Source organism: Mixophyes fleayi, chromosome 2, assembly GCF_038048845.1.
Source record: "Mixophyes fleayi isolate aMixFle1 chromosome 2, aMixFle1.hap1, whole genome shotgun sequence".
Classification (NCBI taxonomy): domain Eukaryota; kingdom Metazoa; phylum Chordata; class Amphibia; order Anura; family Limnodynastidae; genus Mixophyes; species Mixophyes fleayi.
Genome location: NC_134403.1, coordinates 362,481,982 through 362,499,119, shown reverse-complemented (window position 1 = coordinate 362,499,119; position 17,138 = coordinate 362,481,982).

Below are 17,138 nucleotides of genomic sequence, written 5' to 3'. Positions count from 1 at the left end.
AGTTATAAAGCTCTGCAGCTAAGTGTCATGTGTACTACTCACCTTGCAGATGTGTCAAAATAAGCGCTCTGATAAATCACTAATAACTTTCCAATGACACAATAGCTTGTCCAAATATAACAGGAAAAAAATGTTCCTTTCTTTTAAAGTTCAACTTATGTCAGGACCACTTCCAAGGCCTGTCTGATACTGGTCTCGCAGCTTGTAAGAATTACATGCATTTTTTTTTTGTACAGTTTGATTATTCCTGTCCTTGGCAGAGCTCAGAGTCTGTACTGACCTCTAGAAACGTACACAACACTTCTAATTAGCTTCCACTTTAAAGAGAACTGCGCTTTGCCCATCTTCAAAGGGAATAATATCCTTTTCTTGTCGGAATGACTGCAGGACTTTCATTTGCCTTCTGTTGAGGATGACATCACAGATCCGCCACTCATAATTATCAAGGTTTAGAAAATGTGCTTTATTTCTAAAACAAAACATTTTTCATTAATGTAAAGAAGGTGCTGGTGATCTTATTGCTACACCATGATACATTTCTCCTGCAGATAAATTAATAGCAGAACAATGTCAGACTGGTGTATGCAGCAGCTACCTGAATACATAACTCCCTACCAGAGCCGGATCTAGGACACCTAAGCTCCCAGCGCCCGGGTTACCTTGCCGCATTATACTTTACTGTTGGTCCCTGTGTGCCACATTCCTCATGTCCACCACATGACTGCTTCCATTACTCACACCCACCACATGACTGCTTCCATTCCTCACACCCACCACATGACTGCTTTCATTCCTCACACCCACCACATGACTGCTTCCATTCCTCACACCCACCACATGACTGCTTCCATTCCTCACACCCTCCACATGACTGCTTCCATTCCTCACACCCACCACATGACTGCTTCCATTCCTCACACCCACCACATGACTGCTTCCATTACTCACACCCACCACATGACTGCTTACATTCCTCACACCCACCACATGACTGCTTCCATTCCTCACACCCACCACATGACTGCTTCCATTCCTCACACCCACCACATGACTGCTTCCATTCCTCACACCCACCACATGACTGCTTCCATTACTCACACCCACCACAAGACTGCTTCCATTACTCACACCCACCACATGACTGCTTCCATTACTCACACCCACCACATGACTGCTTCCATTCCTCACACCCACCACATGACTGCTTCCATTACTCACACCCACTACATGACTGCTTCCATTCCTCACACCCACCACAAGACTGCTTCCATTACTCACACCCACTACATGATTGCTTCCATTCCTCACACCCACCACAAGACTGCTTCCATTACTCACACCCACCACATGACTGCTTCCATTACTCACACCCACCACATGACTGCTTCCATTACTCACACCCACCACATGACTGCTTCCATTACTCACACCCACCACAAGACTGCTTCCATTACTCACACCCACCACATGGCTGCTTCCATTACTCACACCCACCACAAAACTGCTTCCATTACTCACACCCACCACATGTCTGCTTCCATTACTCACACCCACCACAAAACTGCTTCCATTACTCACACCCACCACATGTCTGCTTCCATTACTCACACCCACCACAAGACTGCTTCCATTACTCACACCCACCACAAGACTGCTTTCATTACTCACACCCACCACATGACTGCTTCCATTACTCACACCCACCACATGACTGCTTCCATTCCTCACACCCACCACATGACTGCTTCCATTACTCACACCCACTACATGACTGCTTCCATTCCTCACACCCACCACAAGACTGCTTCCATTACTCACACCCACTACATGATTGCTTCCATTCCTCACACCCACCACAAGACTGCTTCCATTACTCACACCCACCACATGACTGCTTCCATTACTCACACCCACCACATGACTGCTTCCATTACTCACACCCACCACATGACTGCTTCCATTACTCACACCCACCACAAGACTGCTTCCATTACTCACACCCACCACATGGCTGCTTCCATTACTCACACCCACCACAAAACTGCTTCCATTACTCACACCCACCACATGTCTGCTTCCATTACTCACACCCACCACAAAACTGCTTCCATTACTCACACCCACCACATGTCTGCTTTCATTACTCACACCCACCACAAGACTGCTTCCATTACTCACACCCACCACAAGACTGCTTCCATTACTCACACCCATCACATGACTGCTTCCATTCCTCACACCCACCACAAAACTGCTTCCATTCCTCACACCCACCACATGTCTGCTTCCATTCCTCACACCCACCACAAGACTGCTTCCATTACTCACACCCACCACATGACTGCTTCCATTACTCACACCCACCACAAAACTGCTTCCATTCCTCACACCCACCACATGACTGCTTCCATTACTTACACCCACCACATGACTGCTTCCATTCCTCACACCCACCACATGACTGCTTCCATTCCTCACACCCACCACATGACTGCTTCCATTACTCACACCCACCACATGACTGCTTCCATTCCTCACACTCACCACATGACTGCTTCCATTCCTCACACCCACCACATGACTGCTTCCATTACTCACACCCACCACATGACTGCTTCCATTACTCACACTCACCACATGACTGCTTCCATTCCTCACACCCACCACATGACTGCTTCCATTACTCACACCCACTACATGACTGCTTCCATTCCTCACACCCACCACAAGACTGCTTCTATTACTCACACCCACTACATGATTGCTTCCATTCCTCACACCCACCACAAGACTGCTTCCATTACTCACACCCACCACATGACTGCTTCCATTACTCACACCCACCACATGACTGCTTCCATTACTCACACCCACCACATGACTGCTTCCATCACTCACACCCACCACAAGACTGCTTCCATTACTCACACCCACCACATGACTGCTTCCATTACTCACACCCACCACAAAACTGCTTCCATTACTCACACCCACCACATGTCTGCTTCCATTACTCACACCCACCACAAGACTGCTTCCATTACTCACACCCACCACATGACTGCTTCCATTACTCACACCCACCACATGACTGCTTCCATTACTCACACCCACCACAAGACTGCTTCCATTACTCACACCCACCACATGACTGCTTCCATTACTCACACCCACCACATGACTGCTTCCATTACTCACACCCACAGGGCTTCATCTGTTATATCCACTTGCTGACTTTTCCCATCCCTCGCCAGGTATGGCGACCATTCCCTCCATCATGCTCTGGTATCGCCCCCTTCCATCTCACTCCCTCGGGGTTCCTTGACATCTCTCTCTCCTTTGCTTACACCCACCAGAGAAATGCTGCCGATTATCGTCTTTCTTCTGCATGACGGCACCTGGACACATTGGTCATTATGTCGGAGAAACGGTCGTGCGGGACCCAAACCAGTACTTTGCCTAGGGCACCATAGATCTCAATGCCAACACTTATCCAGGCAAGATGAGGGACCCCCATCCATTATACCCACACACCACGTCCCCAATCTCCGAAATCATGCTCACTTTCTGGTGAAACTCTGCCCCATACATCCCGACTCTCCCGATCTATGCAGGACAGTCCCAATTTGAGGGCTCTGTTCCTCCGTCCTACCTGCAGACATCTTTGTCCCACAGGTGAAAAGTTGGGATGTATGGGCATCACGGTGGCTCAGTGGTTAGCACTTCTGCCTCACAGCGCTGGGGTCTTGAGTTCAATTCCTGACCATAACCTTATCTGTGTGGAGTTTGTATGTTCTCCCCGTGTTTGCGTGGGTTTCCTCCGCAATAATTTTGCCCCTTAAAATAATGAAAAATTACATTTGCACCCATAAGTTAATTATGAATTATTGTTTTCCCTTTAATAAATAAATATTGATCGCCCCCATAATTCATATGTTATTGGTGCCTCTTATGTTCAGAATGACAAGATAGCTGTTTGAGCCATCGACTCTATCAGAAGCATGTCTAAAAAAACTGCCTTTTTACTGACGTTTTAGGTGGCAGATTTGTGTCAGGTTTGTAGATGTTTTGAATCCGCCACACATTGCCGGTGGGTTAACATTCCAGTCTCAACTTGTCCGACAGTAAGAGCAATGTATGCCAATATAAACCCGCCACCAGACACCAATCTTTTAGTAAATCTAGCCACAGGTCTCGGAGTCCCCCCAAATAAAACTGTACAGTCCTTCATTTCTCCAGGCAACCAAAATCCTCCTCCCTTAACTGCAAAATTAAACATTTCTTTTATTTTCAAGTATTTTCTTTTAATTTTTATTCTTTCAAACTCTTTTTATTCATTTTTTTTGAAGGAATAAAATCAACAAAGACATTGTGTATAATATCAGTTACATACATCAGTAAATCCAAACACAGTCAAGAATCTCAAAACACTCTCACGTAAATACTCATCATCAAATAACATTACAATCAAAATAATTGCATTTGTTAAGTTATGAAGAAATGTAAGTAACCTTATAAAGAGTGTATAATGCAAACCTATCGGTACAATTTTTCCCTGCTTCCTCATTGGGCAGCTTGGGTGGGATTACCTCCAAGTGTTCTGCTATAAAGGTGAGGTGGGGAGTGCGCCTTCTGATTTTTTACGCCTCTGTTGTGATGAGCATCACTCTAACTGCCCCCCACCCCCCAGTTTTCCATCTACCTTTCCTTAAAAACAAGATTTCCCCCCGCTCGCAGAACTACCGCAGACCCGTGATAGGCTCCCCGCTGCCATCATGACCCACTGGCTGATTCCTCTCGGGTGTTGGGAGAAAAGTGCTCTGTCTGTGTGTGTATGTTAAGGAATTTAGACTGTAAGCTCCAATGGGGCAGGGACTGATGTGAACTAGGGATGAGCGGGCTCGGATTTCCGAAATCCGAGCCCACCCGAACAGTGCGGATCCAACGGGATCCGAGCACTGTTCGGGAACTTCTGGGTGCCAAACGGAGCCAAACCGAGGCTATGACATCCAAGTCTCGCGTCGGATCTCCCGAGACTCGGATGTCATAAATTTAGCGCTAGCGGCCGCCATCTTCATTCTGGCTGCGATCACTCGTGAGAGAGGTTGCAGTTAGGGAGCTCCTGTCCTTGTTTTAATCTTAGTGGTACTTTTGTGCTTTGTCCAGTGCTCTGTTCTGCTGAGTCTAGTGGTGCTTTGTCCAGTGCTCTGTCCTGCTGAGTTCAGTGGTGCTGTGTCCTGTGCTCTGTCCTGCTGAGTCCAGTGGTGCTTTGTCCAGTGCTCTGTCCTGCTGAGTCCAGTGGTGCTGCCTGTGTCCTGTGCTCTGTCCTGCTGAGACCAGTGGTGCTGCCTGTGTCCTATGCTCTGTTCTGCTAAAAACTAAATTAAAAAGTTATACAAAAATTATTAAAAAAAAAGAAGAAAATAAATTAAAAAATTATAACAAAATTATACAAAAATAATTGTAAAAAAATATAAAAAAAATTATTTTTAAAATACTAGGTACTGCTGTATAACTCCAATACAGTGGTACTTTCCTGTGCCGCAGATAATTTGTAAAGGCTTTGCCGAGTGTGTGTGGTTTAGGGGTACGCTCTCTTGTGATGCATATAATGGAGTACAAAAATTTGGAGGATAAAGTAGGGAAAGATCAACACCCACTTCCTCCTCCTAATGCTGAAGCTGCTGCCACTAGTCCTGACATAGATGATGTAATGCCATCAACGTTGTCTGGCAAGGGCGATGCCCAATCTCCTAGAGGGCATGTAAAATCCAAAAAAACAAAGTTCACTTTAATTAGCAAAAAAAGAAAATTGAAAACATCTGAGGAGAAACGTAAACTTGTCAATATGCCATTTACGACACGGAGTGGCAAGGAACGGCTTAGGCCCTGGCCCGTGTTCAGGACTAGTGGTTCAGCATCACCCAAGGATCTAAGCCCTCCTCCCCCCCCTCCAAAAAATTTAAAAGAGTTATGCTGTCAGCAACAACACAGCAAACAACTCTGCCTTCTAAACAGATGACATCACAAATCCCCAAGGCGAGTCCAAGGGTGTTGGTGGTTGCGAAGCCTGACCTTCCCATCACTGTACGGGAAGAGGTGACTCCATTCACCATTTGCAGCACACCCTCTGCATCTGCTGGAAGGATCACCCACAGTGTAGATCCAGAATTGGATAATCAAGGTGTCAAGGAGGCTATTGATGTAGCTGGCGTTGTGGAGGAACTTGACGAGGAGGATGCTGATGTGGTTATCATAAAGGAGGCACCAGGGGGGGAAACAGTTGTTGTCCATGGGATGAAAAAGCCCATCGTCATGCCTGGTCAGAAGCCCAAAAAATCCACCTCTTCTGTCTGGAGTTATTTTTATCCGAATCCGGACAACAAATGTATGGCCATATGTAGCTTATGTAAAGCTCAAATAAGCAGGGGTAAGGATCTTGGCCACCTAGGCACATACTATCATTTCAGCCACAGTAGTTTGGTAGGCCCTGTCGCTGAAATGATTGGTTTGTTAAAGTGTGCATGTCCTATTTCAACAACATCAGGGTGGGTGGGAGGGCCCAAAGACAATACCATGTTGCAACTCTTTTTTTGGCATTATGTGCTCTTTGGGGCCTAGTTCTATCTCCATCAGAGATATTCCTGCAGGCCATGTCACCGGCACAGCTATGTTGGTGTTAGACGTGTGCTGCATACTCTGTCTGATTTAGCAGAAGCTAGGCATTGCCCTTGATAAGCAGATAGGCTTTCCGTGATATTACATTGTCAGGGATTAGGCTAAACAGAGTGTCATGGTATTTGAGATCCCTACCTTACCTACACACAGCGTATACAGCGCTGCTATTTGTTCTATCATATTAATGTTTAGATAGGGTCTCTACATATTAACACACTCCGCTTGCTCACATCACCCAGTGAAGCAAGCGCTATATAATTGCCAACTTTTATACACGTTAGGCAGCGTCTTTAACGAGAATACAGTATCTATAAAATTGTGAGTGCATTAAGATCTTACATGACCTTTAATCAGGCCATTTTATTCGCTGCTCTATTACAGATCTCTGTACAGTGATCATCATGCATATTTTTGCAGAACCAATTTAAATATATAAACAGGGTCTCCTAGAATACGTACTATTTTGTTTAAAGGAGTTTTAAGGGCATTACACTCTAATAGAGAGACTCATCATTTCTGAATAAAAAAAAAAGCTCTAATTCTTGTTAAGTTCCCAAAAAGAGGAACTGCCATTTCTATTACTACTTTCTTTCTTTCTTTCTGTATTTCCAAAAAAGAGGAACTGCCATTTCTATTACTACTTTCTTTCTTTCTGTATTTCCAAAAAAGAGGAACTGCCACTTCTATTACTACGTTCATTGTTTGTGTAGTTCAAAAAACGAGGAACTGCCACTTCTATTAATATTTTCATTCTATATGTAGTTCCCAAAAAGAGGAACTGCCACTTCTATTATTATTTTCATTCTATATGTAGTTCCCAAAAAGAGGAACTGCCATTTCTATTACTACTTTCTTTCTTTCTTTCTGTATTTCCAAAAAAGAGGAACTGCCATTTCTATTGCTATGTTGTTTTTTTTTGTAGTTCCAAAAAAAAATAACTGCGGCCTTAACTGCTATGTTGGTGTTAGACGTGCATCCGGTGTCCGCCATCTGTGCAGTGGTATTCAGACCAGTTGAGGGTTTTATACTGTGGCCCCGGTACCAAATTGGGTACCGGAGCCACTCCACTACGCAGTCCAGATAGATGCGTATCAGATATTAAACTACATTCAATGTTGGGGCCAAATCCAAAATTAATTAAAATGACCTGTCATCGTCAAAAACAAGAGGTATTGACGCGTTAGAACTACACCCTGTATATGCTGCAGAGGATATAGGATCAGCCATCTGTAGAGTGGAATTGAGACCAGTTAAGGTTTTTTTATTGTGGCCCCGGTACCAAATTGGGTACCGGGGCCACTACACTATGCAGTCCAGATAGCTGTGCAGTGGAATTGAGACCAGTTAAGGTTTTTTTTATTGTGGCCCCGGTACCAAAATGGGTACCAGGGACACTCCACTACGCAGTCCAGAAAGCTACCTCGGTCCAACGTTTTGGACTTAAAACAATATTGTGAGGTGTGAGGTGTTCCAAATACACTGGAAATTAGTGGAAATGATTGTTATTGAATGTTATTGAGGTTAATAATAGCGTAGGAGTGAAAAACAAACAAAAAACTCAATTTTAGCACTTTTTATGCTTTTTTAAAAATAAATCAGAACCCAAAACCCTAAATCAGAACTAAAACCTTTCGTCAGGTGTTTTGCCAAAACAAATCAGAACCCAAAACCTCAAGCTAATCAGAACCCAAAACCCAAAACACTAAAAGTGCCGGTGCACACCCTTAATGTGAACGAGTTCTCTGTACAGCGCTGCGTAATCAGTGGCGCTATATAAATAAATGATGATGATGATATGTGTCCTATTGAAAAACAGGGAAGGCCCCATAATATGCTCTCTTCACCCCTTGAATGTCACTTACATAATCATGTCTTGTAAAATAAATCTTATATTTGTTTGTGATGCATAACTAGGTGCATTCATGCACTCAGCAAAGAACATCCTGATCCATGTAACTCATACTTGTCCACTATTCCAGAATTACAATATGAGGAACTGACAAGCACTTCTGTATACACCAAAAGGGATAAACAAGTCAAATGTTTATAACAAACAATCTTGTCCAGATATTTTAAATTCGGAGATCATCCCTCCGGATCTCATGAAATATTACTTACTAGACTTCAAATTTCAGAAAGCCAAGTGGAATCCAAATAGGATCGATATTTTCCACCACGCCTCAAAAGCCAGCAATCCTTTATCCACCTCGCAGTCGGCGTCCGGAAGGTTCAACGATACCATTGCTCCTTCGGTTTCAGCTGTGTATCCTTACCATCGGCGTCCGAATAGATAGACACTCCCACCACTATTAACATATGCGTCCTCTCATTGGTCCCAGGGTCCGGTCACATGTAAGGGGATGTTATAAAGACCGCACATAGCGTAATACCTTCAGATAAAAAGGCATTTAATTAATTAATCAATCAGGTTAAAAACAGCTAAAAATGGACCCGTACCATGTTCACAGTAGCATTAGCATATCGTACACATAGCTCATACCCGGGATCGAGCGAAATGCCCCAATATAGAACAGTGTCCAGGATAAGTCCACAGGTTACTAATCAATACTCAAATTGCCACTTTTCACATCAACGCGTTTCAGCTCTCTCTGACCCTTTCTCCAGATGATAGTGGGAGGAACAAATTACCAGCTATAAATACTGAATAGTTGATTGACCCATAGAAACACTTGTGCCTTAAAGGGACACATTCAATTGCCAAACATTTAAAACCAACATAATACACTATTAAGATGTGAATTTCAAATAATTTAATACTATTCCGGAATGTCCGTGAGACTTCAGAATTCCGGGTAGGTCTCCTGGGAGATCAGGCAATCTTCCTACATTCTGCCCACATCCTAGTGAAGTGGGCAGGATGGGAACCTCCATGACGCGATTCACGGTGAATCGTACCATGTGTTGACGTGATTTGCTACGCCCCACCTCCTTCTATCCTTACATTTCACCTCCCCTCCAAGATCTTACAGATGGCAAGAGTAAAAAGTCAGTAAATATGATCTAAATCCTCCCATTAGAAGATGCAACAACCCCTCCATTGTCGCATGTAAAAACCAGGCGCCTTGTTTAGCATCCAGCGCAAATCTGCTCTTTTCGTAAGTGACCCCTTGCGCCTGTGACCTCTGAGACTGCCTACCTGCTATGACCAGCTGGGAAGCACATTACATTATCTGCTGCAGTATCAGTTGTGCATTCAGCAGCCAGTCCTCAGATCAGTAAAGTGATCTCAAGGGTCACAGAGACTGTAGAGCACAGTCTCCAGTACAGAATCTGCAGGTCATGCACGGCACTTTATGAAAAGGGAGGTGCTGGTTCTCAATCCTGTATTGAGGTTGCAAACCTGATTTATGTGCTGTGGCAGAACAGCAGCGCTGTATTATAATGTGCTCCCAGTGGTTCAGCAGCCAGACAAAAACAGAAAATAGGCAATCTCATAGGGTCACACAGAATACAGAGTTCTCTCGCTGATGCAGAACCCAGACCCGGAGATCGTGCTTGGTGTAAATGCACCAATACAAGTTATTTACTCAAAACTACAATAATAGAATAAACAAGCAAACATTTGATTCTTCAATTTTTAAACTTTCAAACTAGTTTAGGTTAAATAAAGTTTAAAAATGTTTAAGAAACTTTCAAATTGCTTTGGGAAGAAAGAGGCAGCTAATACATAAAATCTGCAGTTAACAAAGTAATTTAGTTACCTGAGCAGGGTGTAAAGGCTCCATCGCAGAGCTCAAAGCAAAAAAAAAGAAAAATGTTTTTCAGGGGTGGTGTCAATACTGGTCCAGCCTCTAGATGCCCCCACTCTACTTTAATATAGTATATAATAGTTTAACATAGAATTTGTGGGGGTAAATGTATCAAGCTGAGAGTTTTCCAGCAGGTTTGAAAAACCAATCACATTCTAGCTGTCATTTATTTAGTACGTTCGAAAAAATGATAGCTAGAATCTGATTGGTTGCTATAGGCAACATCTCCACTTTTCAAACCCACCGGAAAACTCTTAGCTTGATACATTTACCTCTTGGAATGTTCTTATAACAAAACTATTGATGTTTGTGAATGCAAAATGGAATTCAGTGTACTTACAGCAGAGGGCGCTATACAATCAAAATTAAAGACCGCAGTACTAGTTAAAGCCTGGACCAGTGGATCCCAAACTTTCTCAGTTCGAGGCACCCTTAGGATCTCCAGAATTTTTTTAAGGCACCCCTAAGCCAAACTATTTACCAAAAAGTCCCTGCCTTGCTTTCAAATGGCCCTGGGTGAGGCACCCCTGTGAGATCGCCGAGGCACCCCAGAGAGCCACAACACACAGCCTAGACTATACCTACTCCTATGTCCTCTCTTTAACACAAGCGTTAGAAGTGCGTCCATTAAAGCATCTCAAAGCTTCCCTGCAGCATTGCACACTAATTACATAATGAGCGTTAGAATTATATTTCACGTTATTCAGCATTGACACTTCTAAACGCTTAAAGAAAAGTGGAAACTGACGCAGAGCAGAAAATGTGTGGGTACAGCTCCATTCACTTACATTATCCGTTGGACTATCAGTGTCAGAGTACGTTTATTAATCTTTCAATATGCGCATTAAACGCTCAAAGTTAACGCCCACGTGTAAGATGTCTAACAAATGAATAAATAACATCTGTGGCTAAACTTGTCTTCATTATAAACTGTTAAAGGGGAAAGTAAACATAAAATATGGTAAGGTAATCAGCAATGTAAATAAATCTGACAAACATTTTTCTGCATTGTAGAACACTGTTATAATTTAAAACTGATTTTTAAATATCATAAAATAAATTATAACTTTAAAGCAAAATGAAACCTGGATTACAAGTTCATCCAATATGTAACCACATGTATTTATAACATTTGCTATATCATGACAACGAGAGTGCGCATAGCAGTGTTATGTAGCTTAGTACAAGTATTTGTATTATGGTATCAGCCATATTAGGCTGTATAACTGCCTGCAATGGTCTCCTGTAGAGCATACTTGCCAACTCTCCCTGAAATAGGGGTGATCTCCCTCACTTCCCGAAGAGTCTGGCATTCTCCCTGATGCTGAGCTAGTACAAGACGTGGTTGGCTTCACCATCTGTGGCATGATGACACAGTTCAGAAATTGTGTCCTATGTCCATGTATTGATGCCTATGGAGGTGGCCATTTTCATGGAGACCAGGATTTAATCAAAGACTGACAGGTAAGACAACATGACTTCTGGAATGGAGACAGACATGTAAAAGACACTTCAGTCTCTAGAGATTCATTAGCTGCTTTTCTTTAATCATAGTTGCCTACTCTCCCGGAATGTCCGTGAGACTCCCGCATTTCTGGGAGACCTCCCGGGAGAGCAGGGCAACCTTCCGGTTCTTGCCCCCGCAATAGATAAGTGGCGGACGTGGGGCTTAATGACGCAAATATCGCGTCATCTTAACCCCACCACCTGCTGTAATTGGGCAAAATTGTGACAATCGTTTAGGAGGCTTGGCCAAAATGATGCGATTCATCAAGCCCCGCCTATGCATGCCCACTTTCTCCGGGATCTCCCTGAAGCCAACAAGGAAAAGTTGGCAAGTATGATATAGAGTTACAGGCAAGAAGTGTTCTGTGTAATTGTTATTAATGTTTATTGGTCCATTATAGGGGACGTCCACGTTTTGGACACCTCCTGCTATATACTGTACAACACCCCCTCTTCCCCTCTACTCACACTGGACATCAACATTTTTAATTTATTTTATGTATAATTTATTATATGCATATTATAGACATTTAGCCATTAGTTTACGGAGGGATGAACAGAACCAAATTATCCATTAGGCAACATAGGCTCTCGTCTAGGGCCCAGTGGGCAATGAGGGGATTGGATTATTCTAACCTGGCCTAGGGCCCCATGTGGTATTAGTCAGACTCTAAAGATGAATCATTTACATTTTATACATAGATGACTAATCTCCTAGAATTTCCAGAAGGCTCTTAAGGTAGGGGGGACCTCCTCCCCCCTATCTTAAGAAGCACAAAATCGGCATTTACGTTCCTTGATGAATCAGGCCCTACATGTCTAACAAAATGCAATAAAAGTTGTTGGAGGACATGTGTAGGCAAATCAAGTAATCTGAAGGTGACCCGCTCCTCGCCTCTTGATTTGTAACTTCCAGAACGCAGAGCTTAGAGGGAACGGCTGCTTGATACACAACGATTGATGCCAGTTATGTGTTTGGAGCCTGTAAATGAAATAAAGACAATAATATTTACAAGGAATGAGGGACCGGACAACGGATCCGTAGAGGGAGTGCCCCTCCAGAAGAATATTATTAACGTTTAATGACAAACGCACAAAGGCCTGGTATTCGTGTCAGCTGCTGGACCAACCAGGGTTTCCCTGGCAACTGTGAAATAACATGGTCAGTGCGATGACGATAAAAGTGCATGTATCTCGCTGTGCAGAAAACTGCCAATAATGGCAGAAAATGCTATAGATATAATTGCTTGTAAACTTGTAAATAAACCTTTGGGGTATAAATCTACACAGTATATATATATATATATATATATATATATATATATATATATATATATATATATACATATATATATATATTCTCTCTAACCTCCAACATGACTCAATAGTTCCTAGAGTGTACAACTTAAAGAAATACTCATTAAAAAGGACACGTCTCCGTAAATTACTGTATTCTATAACGTGGGGTCTTCCTTCAATAAACGGAAAACTAGCGCACGCTGATCCTCACTAGTCTTAATCCATTCAGGGATGTACTCAAAAATGTCTTTATAAACACCGTGCCCAGTGGTACCTGTATATACATATTCCCCTGCTGTGCCAACATACAGCATACAGAAATATTCTATGTAAGATAGGGAAGTTTTGCCTAGTCTGTGTTTAGGATTGTCCTTCTTTGTACTCCACATTCAGTAACGCGATCACCATTTCTTCAGCCTCTACTTCTGCTAATGAGTTAACAACATAATATAATTTCACCTAAACACGCATTATGTGGTCATATTTTAAAAAAAAACATAATTCCCGACTGAATCAGTGTTGCACATTAAAAACAAAGCAGCAAATTATCCTGTCTGAACAAAATAGAGAATGACTATTAATAGATCTATTTTCCTAGGAAAGCATAGAAAAAATGTTTATGAGAACCAAAACAATCACAGACAATAAAAGGAGGTCTTTACAGAATATAGGGTGCATTGTGTTTTCATCCCATTAAAGAAAATTTTAAGAACATTTTAAAATTCCTCCAGTTTTATAGAACACCCCCAATATGCTAATGGGTGCCTACATACACATTTAGCCCCCCGACCTGAGGGAGCGTCCTGGAGGAGAATCTGTCCACAACATAGGCAAACCAAAGAAGGGGGGGGGGGTGTTCCTAGTGCCTGGAAACCCCCTCCCAGCCTGGGGTACTGTATGCTTGAGATGGCTGGACCCTGCCCCGGGATCAGCCACTTTGCAGTTTGTGTGCAGATCGTTTCTGTCCGCACTGTTCACAGCCATCTCTACCCAACAAGTATTGAAAGCAGCAAGAACAGGTAGGAGAGAGCAGCACAGTCTGACATCTGATCTGACACACTCAGTCAGGACTTTGTCATGATTGTAGGGACAGTTGGGAGGTATGTCCAGCTTCACACGGCTCTGCTTGAAAAGGGAGAGCAGTGTGCCCCTAACAGTAGTGCATGCAGCATTGATATGATGGGGATAGGAAGAGTTGGAGAGCAGCCAAGCACTGTCTACAATTATAGCCACACCCCGAAGCATGCTGCCACGCGCACTGGTGGTGTGCCATGGAAACCTCTCTACAAATCCTGCATTTGCCCCTGCACAAGTATTCAGGGACACGTACCCACGCACAGTGATTTTATTACTTGTCACATTACTAGCACAGTTTATATCATCTGGCCAAGTCAGCATCCATCCCGACCCCGCCCTGATCCCTCAACAAGCTCTTCTCTATGGGAAGTTTCAGGAACTGGTCATAGTCAATAAACCACTTCTCAGCACTCTGATTGGTTAATAGCTCCAGCCAGACACTAATGAAAATCTGATTGGTGAATGGCCAACACCTTTCACCAATCAGAGTACTAGGAGGTGACTTGCCCACACAGCCACCTCTTTAGTTAAGTCAATAGAAAGAAGATGCAAGATGGCAACTAATGAATCAGTGATGGGTGGGAGGCATTTGATCTCAGAACTAGGCACCGGATCTCCTGGTCATCACCTCTATTTAGGATACAGTTATAATCACTGGGGAAGGGGTGTGATAATTTTCATATGCACAACAGACTTTTCTGCTTGTGACTCAATTGCTAGTCAATGATTAGCAGATTGCACTTAGCTGCACAGCAAATGTAAAGACATCGTTAACATCTGTGAAGGTATAGAAATGTTTACAGATACAGGGCGGTAACTAGGGCTGTGAGATAGGGGCAACCGGCCAGGGCGCAGCGCTGAAGGGGGGCGCAATTTAGGAATATTTTAATTTGGTTAAAATTGAGGGCTATGGGGGCTGTTTTGGTGGCACGACGGGGACCTACACAATTTTAGTCAGGTGCTTTTAATACACAGATCAGCCACAACATTAAAAGCACCTGACTAAAATTGTGTAGGTCCCCGTCGTGCCGCTAATACAGCTCTGTCCTTTCGGAGCATGGACTCTACAAGATCTCTGAAGGTGTCCTGTGGTATCTGGCACCAAGACGTTAACAGCAGATCCTTTAAGTCCTGTAAGTTGCCAGGTGGGGCCTCCATGGCTCGGACTTGTTTTTCCAGCACATCCCACAGATGCTCGATCGGATTGAGATTTAGGGAATTCAGAGGCCAAGTCAACACTTTGATCTCTTTATCTTGTTCCTCAAACCATTCCTGAATAATATTTGCAGTGTGATAGGGCGTATTATCCTGCTGAAAGAGGCCACTGCCATCAGGGAATACCATTGCCAGAAAGGGGTGTACTTGGTCTGCAACAATGTTTAGGTAGGTGGTATGTATCAAACATCCACATGAATGCCAGGACCCAAAATTTCCCAGCAGAATATTGCCCAGAGCATCGCGCTGCCTCCGCCGGCTGCCTTCTTCCTATAGTTCATCCTGGTGCCATCTCTTCCCCAGGTAAACGATGCACATGCACCCGGATGTCCACATGATGTAAAAGAAAATGTGATTCATCAGACCAGACCACCTTCTTATATTGCTCCATGTCCCAGTTCTGGCACTCACGTGCCATTATAAGCGTTATCAGATGTGAACAGGAACCATCGTGGCCACTCTGAAAGTTTTGCGGCTACGAGCCCGATACGCAGCAAGCTGCGATGCACTGTGTGTTCTGACACCTTTCTATCATAGTCAGCATTAACTTTTTCAGCAATTTGTGCTACAATAGCTCTTCTGTGGGATTGGACCAGACGGGCTAGCATTTGCTCCACATGCACATCAATGAGCCTTGGGCGCCCATGACCCTGTATCCTTCCTTGAACCACTTTTGGGAGGTACTAACCACTGCTTACTGGGAACACCCCACAAGACCTGCCGTATTGGAGATGCTCTGACCCAGTCGTTTAGACATCACAATTTGGCCCTTGTCAAAATTGCTCAGATCCTTACGTTTGCCCATATATCCTCCTTCCAAAACATCAACTTCAAGAACTAACTGTTCACTTGCTGCCTAATATATCCCACCCCTTAATAGGTACCATTGTAACAAGATAATCAATGTTATTCACTTCACTTGTCAGTGGTTTCAATGTTGTGGCTGATCGTTGTTTATACATTTATTTGTAAATATAATATGGTAGCCGTTTTATATAATGCAAGTTGTAGTTTATATTAACCCCGTGTAGCAGTTGTATTGAGACGGTACCACATGCAATGAACCCTCAAATTCATTAAGGGTTATTTAATTCTTGAATGGTTTACCTTACAATAGCTGTATGCTGAGTCATGATTGCAGACAGCAGAGTACAGTAGCTTAATCAGTAGCTGATAACATTGTTGCATTTTTGCAGGTATAAATGCATTTAAAGCCTCTCAGTCATCATTTAAATAACAGACAGTTGATTGTGATTCACCTGTTTTCTTATTCCATGCCCCAGGTCTGGAAAATCTGTTTTCTGACATTTGCGTGATCTTTGAAAATATGAATGGGTTTGGTTACTAAGCAACTGAAATCCGCTACAAGTCAGCACAGAAATATATCATTAAAGTCTTTCCCCCCCACAAGCATTACAGCCTAACCTACTGCAGGTTTGTTTGTCTTCTGGCCGAATGCAAAATGATGTTGAATTAAGAATTTATTTGATCGTTGTACCATATAGAGTTTAACAAGGCTCAGATAACTTAATGGCATCAGATGTAGTCAGTGATATATGAGTTATTGCAAAACATTAAACAAAGAATACAGGA